At 38.7% G+C, this 12674-nt stretch overlaps 1 pseudogene; it reads left to right on the forward strand.

Annotated features, from left to right (window-relative positions):
- The first annotated feature begins 8364 nt into the window (after positions 1-8364).
- LOC141499874 (ras-related C3 botulinum toxin substrate 1 pseudogene) lies at positions 8365-8919 on the forward strand (annotated as a pseudogene).
- The last annotated feature ends 3755 nt before the right edge of the window (positions 8920-12674 follow it).

Consider the following 12674-nt stretch of genomic DNA (forward strand, 5'->3'; position numbering starts at 1 on the left):
CATTCTTTATCATAAGTCCATCCTAGAAGTTCCATATTTTTCCACAGTTGCTGTTACTGACTGTAAATTCCTCCATCCATTCCTCCCCACTGCCATCTATTACATGTTCTCCTTTCACTCTGTCCCTCTTCAAAAAATGTGCTGTGGGACAGACAAATGTTACAGCAGACAGAAAACCAGCCCTGGGGTCAAGAGGCCCCAAGCCTAAGTCCCACCCTGGAAAACCAGCAACCACCTGGCCCCTTAGTCCCAGATAGCCCAATCCCACCACCTTGGAAAAAAAGTAAAAGAGAAAATGTGTTACATCTGACTCTCCTCTCCTATTATCTACCCTCTCCTTTATTACCCAGATCCCCCCTCCCCTCCCTGTCCCCTTCTCTCCTTTTTCTTCTAGATGTCTATACCCTATTGAGTGTGTGTGCTGTTTCCTCTCTGAGACATTTCCATGAATTTTTTTAGGTTTTTGTAAGGCAAATGGGGTTAAGTGGCTTGCCCAAGGCCACACAGCCAGGAAATCACTAAGTGTTTGAGACTGGATTTGAACCCAGGTACTCCTGACTCCAGGGCCGGTGCCCTATCCACTGCACCACCTAGTCACCCCATCTGAGCCATTTCCAATGAGAATAAAGGCTCCCTCATTCCCCCTTGCTTCCCCCCTTCCATACCATTGCAAAATCTATTTCTTGACTCTTTCACATGAAATATCTTAGTTATTCTACTTCTCCTTTCTTTTTTCCCAGTACATTTCCTTTTCAGCCATTGACTCCATTTTTACAATATATTATACTTTAAATTCAGCTCTCTCAAGTGCATTGCCTATATAAGCTCCTTCTAACTGCTCTAATAAATGAGATGGTTCATATGACTATTATCAGTATCATCTTTCCATGCAGGAATACACACAGTTCATCATCATTAAGTCCCTCATAATTTACCCTTCTCAGTCACCCTCTCTATGCTTCACCTGAGTCCTGTACTTGAAGATCAAACTTTCTGTTCAACTCTGGCCATTTCAACAGGAACATTTGAAAGTCCCCTGTTTCATTGAAAGCCCATCCTTTGCCTCTGGAAGAGGATGTACAATTTTGCTGAGTAGTTGGTTCTTGGTTGCATTCAAAGCTCTTTTACTTCTGGAATTTTATATTTCAAGCCCTATGAGCCCTTAATGTGGATGTTGCTAAGTCCTCTGTGATCCTGACTGTAGCTCCATGATATTTGAATTGTTTCCTTCTGGCTGCTTGTACTATTTTTCTCTTTGACTTGGGAGTTCTGGAACTTGGCTATAATGTTTTGGGGTTTTTTTTTTGGATCTCTTTCCAGAGGAGATTAGTGGATTCTCTCAATTTATGTTTTATCCTTTGCTTCTAGGATATCAGGGCAATTTTCCTGTAGAAATTCTTTAAAAAGAAGTCAAGATTTTTTTCCTGATGATGACTTTCAGGTAGTACAATAATTTTTAAATTATCTCTTCTGGATCTGTTTTCTACATCAGCTGATTTTCCAATGAGATATTTCACATTTTCTTCTAGTTTTTCATTCTTTTGGTGTTGAATTATTGTGTCTTGATTTCTCACAAAATCATCAGCTTCCTTTAGCTCCATTCTACATTTGAAGGATTTGTTTTCCTTAGAGCGCTTTCTTATCTCCTTTTCCATCTGGCCAATTTTGCTTTTTTAAAGCATTCTTCTCCTCACTAACTTTTTGACTGTTTTATCCATTTGACCTGAACTGGTTTTTAATATGTTATTTACTTCAGCAATTTTTTGGATCTCCTTGACTAAGCTGCTGACCTCATTTTCATGTTCTTCCTTCATCTCTCTCATTTCTCATCCCAATTTTATTCTACCTTCTTTACTCGATTTTCAAAATTTTTTTGAGCTCTGCCATAGCTTGACCCCAACTTCTATATTTCGTGGACTCTTTAGATGTAGAAGCTTGGACTTCTTCATCTTCTGATTGTGTGTTTTGATCCTCCATGGGACCAAAGTAATTATCTATGGTCAGGTTCCTTTTTTTCCTGTTTACTTATTTCCCAGCCTGTGCCTTTTGTTTGGGGTATTTCCTGAGTTTTTGAGTATTATTGGGACACCCCTGCAAGGACCTCAGTATGTGAGGCTCTGACTGCTCTCCCAGTCTGTTGAATGACCACAACCTTACCCCTCCACCCTGGGGCTGAGAAAGGTCCCTGCTCTTTGGGGCCCCAGACTATGACCAGGGTCTGAATATGGACAAAGCCCCAGAGTCCTGTCTCAGGGACAGAGGATTGACTTTGGCAATCTCTCTCCACTCCCTTACCTTATGTGGGCTCAGGGTGCCGCTGCTGGGTGCCTCCCTTCTGGGGAGCTCCACAGACCTGCTCTATTTCTTGGTATCTAGACTGTGCTGAGGGCTGCAGCTGCACTGAGGATGGCCACACTGGCCTGGGCTTCATGCTTACTATGGCAGAGGTCTCTCTGCTGATCTTCCTAGTTGTTCTTGGTGCTCCTTGGGGTGGCAGGCCAGGAAACTGCTTCTGCTGCTAGGATCCAGAGCTCTCAGGGACCCAGGTTCCCTGGGGCTGTTACCAGAAGGCTGAAGCTTCTTTGCTTTGGCATGCTGCTGCCCCCTCCAGTCCCATGGAACAGAGCCTTCCCACTATTTTCCAGGTTCCCTTGGGCTGGAGAATTGCCTCACTGGACCTTTCTGTGCATTCTGTCTCTAAAAAATTTAGTTAGAGTCATAATTTTAAGGTTTTTGAAATATTATGGAGAAAGCTGCTAAGAAAGGCTGTTCTGCTGCCATCTTGGTTCTGCCCTCTGCCCCCATCATCCATTCTTCAAAGATCAGTTCAAGTCTTACCCTATCTCAGGAAGCCTTTACAAATTGTTATTTTTCATGTTGATTTGTCTTTGTAATCCTTAGGTTTAAAAGTAGGTACCACGGAATGCCACATTTATTAAATACTGCTGTATATTCTATGTTCACATTTCACTTATGTTGTTTCACAAATGAAACAACAGATGTTGGTTAGTTGATCAACTGACCAATAGATTTTACTCATGTGATGGTTTCTAATGAGACCATTCTGCCTCTCCATGCTCACATTTTATTACATGGGCCATTAAGCCCCACCTAGGTAAACACCTTCAGTATTGGGATATATCCTGGAACTTAGCTGAGGATAATATAAAGACACTCAGAGGTCATGCATCTTGAATAAGTCTTATCTCATCCTATGTCTCAATTTACTGGGATTTTAATATTCTCACAAGATTTTGGAGACTGAAAACCACTTAGGGATTATCTGATCCAGTACCTTAATTTTTCAGATGAGATAATTCGGGACCAAAAAGGTAAAACTACTTCCTAGTAGAAGGTACTTGCTGTACATTGTAGTTCTCATTCCTGTATTTCAGTTTCTAAAATTAATATAGGTCTATTCCCATAGTTTAGGTCTGTTGAGGGCTCCCACAGTGCTGGCCTTCTGTAGCAGATGATGTTCAGCTCTTTTCCCAGGGGACCATTTTTCCAGTCCTACATTCTTTTTCACACTCAAAAAAAGGCTTCCCTTTTTGCATAGCTGAGGCTAATATCATTTACAATCCATTCCAATTTCCCTCTTCTCTTCCCCAGAGTCTAGGATGATAATCTTCCAGCTTTACTCAGTACATCCCACTGACATTTGAATTTCATGGGGCACCTTAACTCTCCCCACCTGTCTTTTTTTTGAAAAATTATTTTCCCTTCTATCTTCAATCGGAGCAGCTGAGCTGGGTTATTCAAACTATTCTGGGGGCAGTTTTAAGGAAAATTTATAAAAAGATATGGGAAATGCCTATGTGGCTACTTCTGGTACAAAGAGTTGTACTGGGGGAAAGGAAATGCTAATAACTTATTAAAATTACAATGTAGGTAATAATGGGGCCAAGGGAGAAATCCAGAAGGTGATCTGTCTAGGAGAATTTGAGGAAGTAGATGGCACTAAATATTGTGAAGATCAGGCAGAAGGTGGGAGATGAGTTATTCCCTGAGAGAAGAAATGATTTTGAAGACAAGACAGGAGTGTATTTTAGATATACACAGATGCAGAAAATGTTTGACATTGACAAATAAATAGCAATCCAATTTTGCTAAAATGTAAAGTAATGCAAAGAGTTTAGAAAAGTAGGCTAGAATCAGGTTGTAGAATCCTAAATTCCTGACTAAAGGGTTTACATTTTTATTAGGTTTGTAAGCAAGAGAGTAAGCATGTCCAGAACTGTAGAAGATTATTTGACTAACTGTATGAAAGAGTTTAGAAAAGGAAGAGGCAGGGGGCAGGGGTACTAATTCGGATGCTATTCTAACAGACAAGGAAATGATAGCTTAAACAAAGATGTCATTCCACAAGAGTGAGTGGAAAGAAGTGGACAGTGAGAGATGTTATGGAGATACAACTAATGTGATTTGGTAATAGGTTGAATATTGGAGTGATGGAGAGTGAAGAATCAAAGATGACTCAGATTTAGAACTTAGGTGACTAAGACATTGGTACTACCCTCAAAAGAAAAATGAAAATTTGGAGAAAGGTCATGTTTAGGGGAGAAATAATGAATTCACATTTGGACATAGTGTATTTGAAGTTGTTCAAGTGAAAATGTCAAGCAGAAATTTATATATATGGACCTGGAGTTTAGGGGATATAGATATAAATATGCATAGAAGTGTGCTAAAATGTAAAATACATGGAAGTAAATTTATGAGAGCAGTTTATACCACTAAGGAACCCAAAATTGTGGGACAAGGAGAGGGAGCATTATCCAGCACATGAAATTGAAAAAGAAATTTCAAATAGGTAGGAAGACAATTAAAGTAGAGCAGTATCACAGAAGCATAGGAAGGAGCAAGCATCCAGGAGATAATCTGTTTTCAAAAATGTTAAAACTGCAGAAGAGGAAATAAATAGGGGATCTGGTTTCACTGGAGGAAAAACACTGATACTTGAAAGAGCTATTTGGAAGAAAGGAGAATGCTTTGTATTTTGAAGAACTAGTCAGACTTTGTAGCCTTACTATTTAGTAACATCTACAGTTCTGAGTTCCCTTTATTATTTCCCTTTATTGTCCTCTATGACTCAAAATTAAAAACTCTTCACAAACCTTAGAGAAGACCTAAATGGCTTTAAGAGAACTGCTATTCACTGATAGAATGTAATGTTGCTTCATTATTTCTTCAAGAGAAGTTCTTTTCTTGAGAAGTTCTGCAGAACCTCAGTTGTAAGGCTACTTACTATATGTTAAGAGAACTTAATGACTTAACATGCAACCAATCAGTTTTGTCCATTAGGAGAATGGGAAAGCCCCAAAGAGTAGCTATCCCATCAATCAAGGAATGCATGATGCAAACTATGTTCTGAAAGTGATTAAGCATATCAAGGTCTATAATCTAGAGTTATGAGTTGCTGTGGTTACATGGTTTCCCCACTCATGTGTTTCATTCCTAGGTGGAAATTGTCTATTGGTGGAAGAATGTGATCCAAGTCACTGGGTGGGGTTTTATGTTCATGTTATAATTTTTATTGATTTACTTTCTATTAGTAAATATTTCGTGTTTAAGAAGTATTGGTGTCATAGACCGAGATAGTTAAAAGGGGCGGCTAGGTGGCATAGTGGATAAAGCACCGGCCTTGGAGTCAGGAGTACCTGGGTTCAAATCTGGTCTCAGACACTTAATAATTACCTAGCTGTGTGGCCTTGGGCAAGCCACTTAACCCCGTTTGCCTTGCAAAAACCTAAAAAAAAACAAAAACCTAAAAAAAAGATAGTTAAAAAATAGATAATTTAGACATAAAGGATGGTGTCATGAGAAAATTAAAAGAGCGAGGAGTTGTTTACCTGTCAACTCTATGGATAAGGAAAGAATATAAGACCAAGCAAGAGATAGAGAATATTGCAAGATATAAAATGGATAATTTTGATAACATTAAATTAAAAAGATTTTGCACAAACAAAAACAACAAAGATGAAGAAATCAAAGTTATTCATAGTCATATGAGAAAACGCTCTAGTTCACTGTAGAGAATTACAAATTTAAACACCTTTGAGGTACACCCTCATACCTATCAGATTGGCTAAGATGACAACAAAGGGATATGATATATATGAAGGAGATGTGGGAAAATTGGAAGACTAATGCAGGCTGTTGGTGCAGTTGGGAACTGACCCAACCATTCTGGAGAGTAATTTGGAAGTATGTCCAAAGGACTATAAAACTGTGCATACCCTTTTACCCAATTACAGATCTATATCCCCCAAAATTTTTTTACAAAGGGAAAAGGACCTTTTTGTGCAAAAATATTTATACCAGCTCTTTTTATGGTGTCAGAGAATTGAAGGGATGTCCATCAATGACTGAACAAGTTGTGGCATATAATTGTAATTGAATAATATTGTGCTATAAGGATTACTAGGATGCTTTCAGAAAATGCTGGAAGGACTTGAACTGATGCAAGGTGAATTGAATAGAACCAGAAGAACATTGTATGCAATAAGAACATTTTTTATGATGATCAATTGTGAATGACTTAGCTATTCTCAGGGATACAATAATCCCAGACAATTCCAAAGGACTCATGATAGAAAAATGCTACCCATCTCTGGAGAAAGAACTGATGGGGTCTGAGTGCAGATTCATGCGTGGCATTTTTCACCTTTTTTTCATTTTCTTTTTTTTTTTAGTCTGTGCTCTTTTTCACAACCTGACTAGTAAGGAAATAAGTTTTTCATGATTTTATATGTTTAGCCCCTATCAAATTGCTACTGTCTCAGGGAAGGAGGATGGAAGGAAAGAGGAATAAAATTTGGAATTCAAACTTTAAAAAAAGAATGCTAAAATTGTTATTATGTATAATTGGGAAAAATAAACTTACCAAAAGAAGAATTATTGGTGTCATTTTTGGTTTTTGTATTTAAATGGGAAACAGGAGCTACAGTTGAGATGAGCAGAAATATAATTCCCCCACATCAGGGTTGCCCTTAGTACTTGAAGAGTGACTTGCAGCAGTAGGTTCACCCCTTCCTTTGGGGAACCACCTTGATGGTCCATAATGGGTGCAGTTGTAGTGATTAAGCTCAGAGAAAGAGGGTAAGAGGTGGACAGGGAGGAAGTTGATTCCAGGACTAAGTTTTACATAAAGTTTCAGCAAAAACAGCTTCTAAGTTTGTTTGTTGTTATTTTTGTGGACACGTTTATTATTCATATAGTAGAATAAAACACAACCATTATTAGGCTACATAATAAAACATTCTGATTGCTTTAGAATGATGCTGAAAAAGTGCTGAGATCCTAGGGAGGAAAGTTAGACAGGGAAGTTTCCGTTCTTCTTCAGTTCCCTATTCGGCCTGACCTCTTCCTTTTTTAGTGTATCTTGTCCTATGGTCAGAGATATAACTAGGAATTCTGGCACCAAAGATTAGAGGGGATAAAGATAGAATTTTTTTCCTATTCAAGTTTCTAGCCTCCCTGAAATATATCTATAAACTAAAGATACCTATTCTTAACCCTTAGCAGGTTATGAATTTCTATTAAAAATTAAGTTTCAAATGTAAAAACATCCACAAACAAAATTTTATAAATTTTTTACAAATTGACTTCTCATCTGGCTATCCCATTAAGATTATCTTCTCAAATTTATTCAATCTAAAAGGAAAATAGTCACATTATAGGTATGACTATTTACTGTGCAAAACTGACACTTTTATACTAATAGTGTCCAAACACACACCGAGCAGGTAGAAATTCGGTCAAATCCATATCAGTAGCTACTGACCTGTTAAGAGTTGAGTTCACTTTCACTTTCACAAAAGGAACTAACTACTCTCTTCCCTCACACCCCAACCCCAAATAGCTGGGAACATTGACTTCCTTCCCTGACCTCTTTAGCATCTATAATCAAGTGATTCCATTTTCTCTGGAACTAGACTACATCAGCAAGGCTTAGCATTTCAACGAGCCTCTAGAAATGTCAATTAGTTGATTCATCATAAACATTAACTCAGAAGAAATATTGGAGAACCTGAATTTCCCCAAACATCATTCCACTTAATTTTCATAAACCAAGACATCAGAAACAGTAATGAAGATCTTCTTTGTACTTCTGTTAAAAGTAATCCTACAGAGTTTCCTCCCAGCTTTGAGTGCTGGATGCTGCCTGGGATCGGCTTCTAGTCGGCTAAGGGGAGAGGCGGCATGGACTGCGGTCCCCGGTCCCATCTCTATCCCTTGTCAGTAGCCCATGCCGCTCGGATTTCGTTGTTCCTCCCTTTCTATTCCCGGGCAACCTCGGCAGCTGCCGACTCTACCACCTCCTCCTTTGGCACCTCCGGGGCAGCCCCGTGAGCTGCCCCGATGAGGACCATCAAGTGTGCGGTGGTCGGAGATGGAGCTGTAGGTAAACCTTTCCTACTGATCAGTCAGACAACCGATGCCTTTCCCGGAGAATACATCCTTACTGTCTTTGACAACTATTCTGCCAATGCTATGGTAGATGGAAAACCTGTGAATTTGGGTTTGTGGGAATACAGCGGGTTAAGAAGTCTATGACCGATTACGTCCTTTATCCTATCCGCAAACAGATGTAGTCTTAATTTGCTTTTCCCTTGTGAGTCCTGCATCATTTGAAAATGTTTGTGCACAGTAGTATCCTGAACTGCGACACCATTGTCCTAACACTCCCATAATTTTGGTGGGCACCAAACTTGACCTTAGAGATGATGAAACTAAAGGAGAAGAAAACGACTCCAATTACCTACCCACAAGGCTTAGCCATGGCAAAGGACATTGGTGCTGTAAAATATCTGGAATGTTCAGCCCTCACACAGCGAGGCCTTTGATGAAGCTATTAGAGCTGTTCTTTGCCCACCCCATATCAAGAAGAGGAAGAGAAAATGTCTGCTGTTGTAAATGTTACAGCCCTTCCCTGTTCCCCTTTGAATCTTTGTAAACTTTGCTTGAACAGTGGAACATTCACTCAATGCCAAGTTTTTTTTTTATTATAAATTAGTTTCTTTCCATAAAAAATCTTATGAACCAATCAATAATTTCATGGTTTTGTTTAAAAAGTGTTAGTGATTTTTTTCACATCTATTACAACTTAATCCTTAAGAAGACTTAAAGCCTTATTTTTTATTTGTGCTCAGATTAAGTGTTGCCAAAATATCCACTGAACTAAATTGTATTGTTGTACTATGAACACCAAGAACTAAACTGTTTTAGACTTTTGTCTTTAAGAAGACTGTTTAGGGGCGGCTAGGTGGCATAGTGGATAAAGCACCGGCCCTGTTTAAAAAGACTGTTTAATTTCTGATGTAGGAAATGCAAAAACACTTTCCAATTCATTTTTCAGATATGTAAAACAGTATACAGTATATTTAGTAAAAAATGCTTAATGCACTGAATAATTTATCAACCCATGTTCATTACAATAACATTGTACTGTATATCAGAATGGAATGTGTATAAAGCTATCAATCTTTTACTTTCACAGTAAAGATTCTTTCAAGAATCATGCTCTGCAAGAGCTTGTGATTTCAAAAAAAAATGTAGTCCTACAGTTCATCTTGACATATTCTTTTCTGACCAAAGTTGCCTTGACTCAATTCATTTCACACCTACCATGTTAGAAATTTCTCACTTCGCTTCATGGTAGCACACTGGAATCTATTTAAAGTTATACTTGACAGTTCATCTTGTAGGCAGCCCTTGTTCCAAGTGCAAATTTAGTTTCTTTGTAATCAAGAAAGATTGGAGGCTCTGTGTGAAGTAGAAGTGATATATGGTTATGAAGCAAGACCCTGGGTTAAGCTGAACCTATTCAAAAGAGAAATATGATTATATTGCAGGTGATTATATTCTTTTAGCCCTTGAGTAAATAATGCCTATTAAAAGAGGCACTTGACCTTAACAAAAAATTCTGACTTTCTTACTCCTACCTTTTTTCCCCTTCAAATTGTATCTTGAAAACTGGCATTGTGGATTTGATCATTGCTTCTGTCCATTGATCTGCCAGGTGATTCTTGTCCTGTGTTATTGAAGAAAACCAAAATGATATCCCTATGTTAGAGATGAGTTAGAGTGTATCCAACAGTGACTGGTCAGACTAGTATGAGCTCAGAATGCTCTTCCACAGTTCTGGCACAAATTGTCCATGTGAACACCTGGATATTTACCCTAAACTTATATCTCTCATGTTTCCTTTGAACTGCTTTTTTGCCTTGTTCATAGAGCATAGCACCCTCTCTGATAAGGGTACACCATACTGGGTGGTCCTGTGCAAGTGTCCCCCATGCTGCACAATCAATTACAAAGTTCTTAAGATACCTTCAGGGTGTTCCTCTATTGTTCTTCTGATCCCTCTGTGAATACTTGCCCTGTGTGAGTTCTCCATAGAATAGTCTTTTTGGCAAGCATACTTCTGGCATTCTAACATGACCAGCCCATGGTAGTTGCACTCTCTATAGTAATGCTAGAATGCTAGGCAATTTATCTCAGTGTCTGGTATCTTCTCCTCCAAGGTGATCTTCAGAATCTTCCTAAGACAATTTAAATGGAAGCAATTCAGTTTTGAGAAATGGTGCTGGTATTCTGTCCAGATTTTGCAGACATATAGCAATGAGGTCAGTACAATGTCTCTGTAGACCTTTAGTTTGATATTCAGTCTAATATCTCTTCTCTCCCACACTTTCTTTCAGTCTCCCAAATACTGAGCTAGGTCTGGCAATATATGTGTCAACCTCATTGTCAATGTGTACCTCCCTGGAAAGAACCTGCCAAGGCAAGTGAACTTGTCCACAGTACACAAAATTTCTCCATTTGCTGTAACCAATGGTTCCATGTATGAAAAGTGTGATGCTGGCTGATGGAGCACCTGTGTTTCCAATTGTTAGACCAAAATTAGCACAAACAACAAAGAATAGATTCATACTTTGTTGCGTCTCAGCTTCAGAGGCTGCATTTACTGCACAATCATCGGTGAACAGAAGATCAACACTCCCTCCACTTTGGTGTTGGCTTATAGCCTTTTCAAGTTGAAGAATTTGCCATCAGTGTGGTTGCTGACCTTGAGGCCATGTTCATTCTTAGTGAAGGAGCTTGATAACATGAATGAAAATATCATACTAGAAAGCATCAGAACAAGGACACATCTTTTTTTCACTTCATTGGTGACTGGGAAATCTTGAAAGCATCATCCACTGTCCAGAACCTAGGCATATGCTGTCATGAAATTGATGTACAATACTGATGAACTTTTCCAGGCATCCAAATTTTGACATAATTTTCCATAAACTCTCAAGACTAATAATATCAAAGGCCTTAGTCAGATATATACATGTTGCATACAGCCCTTTGTTCCATTCTTGGCATTTTTCCTGGATTTGTTGGGCAGCAAACACCATAGTGACTGTTCCTTGACCCTTTCTGAAGCCATACATGCTCTCAGGGAGATGACCATCTTCCAGGTGAAGAATCAGCCTATTGAGAAGGACTCTGGCTAGAATCTTACCATTAATGACTAAAAGAGAAATATCCCTATGATTGTCACAGGACAATCTATTCCCTTTACTTTAAAAGAGATGGATGATGGTGGCATTCTTGAATTCTTGGTGAATAATCTGTTCATGCCATAATAACCTGGAAAATTTCAGGCAGTTTTTGGAAGAGAAATGGACCTCCCACCTTGTTAATCTCATCTGGAATAGAATCAGCACCACATGATTTACCACTTGAAAGAAGACTAATGGCATTCAAAACCTCTTCTTCAGTTGGAACTTCAGCTAGGGACTGATTGACTTCAACTTGAGGTAAACAGTCAATGGCTTCTGCATTGTTTGATGATAGTCTATTAAGAATTCAATGGAAGTGTTCACCTCTTTCTAGGATCGTGTCCCTATTGTTACTCATTGTGGATCCTTCAGCACTGAGTAGTTGAGATGCACCATAGATTTTTGATCCATAAATAGCCTTTGGTGCATCATAAAAGCATTTGTTACTGTCTGCATAAAACTGAATTTCACCTGCCTTCTTACTGAGCTAAAAGTTTTGTATTTCTCTAATCTTCACTTGTACTTTACTTTTAATGGAACTAAATGTAGATATGGATAAACAATCCTGCTAGTGAATCCTAGGGAGTTCTTGTTTTTCTTCTAGCAGCTTCTGTTCTCCTTATAATCATAGAGTCTTATAGATGCCAATGTTTGCTACAAGTGTGCATTCAGGAAATTTTATTGCATTTAGGTAAATGGAAGACAGTGTTTGTGATGAGAAGGTCATGATATTTGCAGGTCTTCAGTAGTAGGTGACACTTGCTGATGCTGCTTCTAACTCCATTCCTTCCAAGAACTCCCCACCATGTCTGTTAATCTGAGCCTACTCTAGCATTAAAGTCACCCAGAATTATGAGTTTATCCTCTTTTGTTGCATTGATGATAAGGGTCTCCAGGTTTTCATAAAATTTTTCTTTTCCTTTTTTTTGAAAGGCAGTGGGGTTCAGTGACTTGCCCAAGGTCACACATCCAGGAAATTATTAAGTGTCTGAGGTGGATTTGAAATCAGGTGGTCCTGATTCTAAGGTGGGTGTTCTACCCACTATGCAACCTGCCTGCCCACATAAATTTTTTTTTTTAACTTCATCAGTCTTCATCATGGTGGGTGCATAAGCA

This window comes from Macrotis lagotis, chromosome X, assembly GCF_037893015.1.
Source record: "Macrotis lagotis isolate mMagLag1 chromosome X, bilby.v1.9.chrom.fasta, whole genome shotgun sequence".
NCBI lineage: Eukaryota > Metazoa > Chordata > Mammalia > Peramelemorphia > Peramelidae > Macrotis > Macrotis lagotis.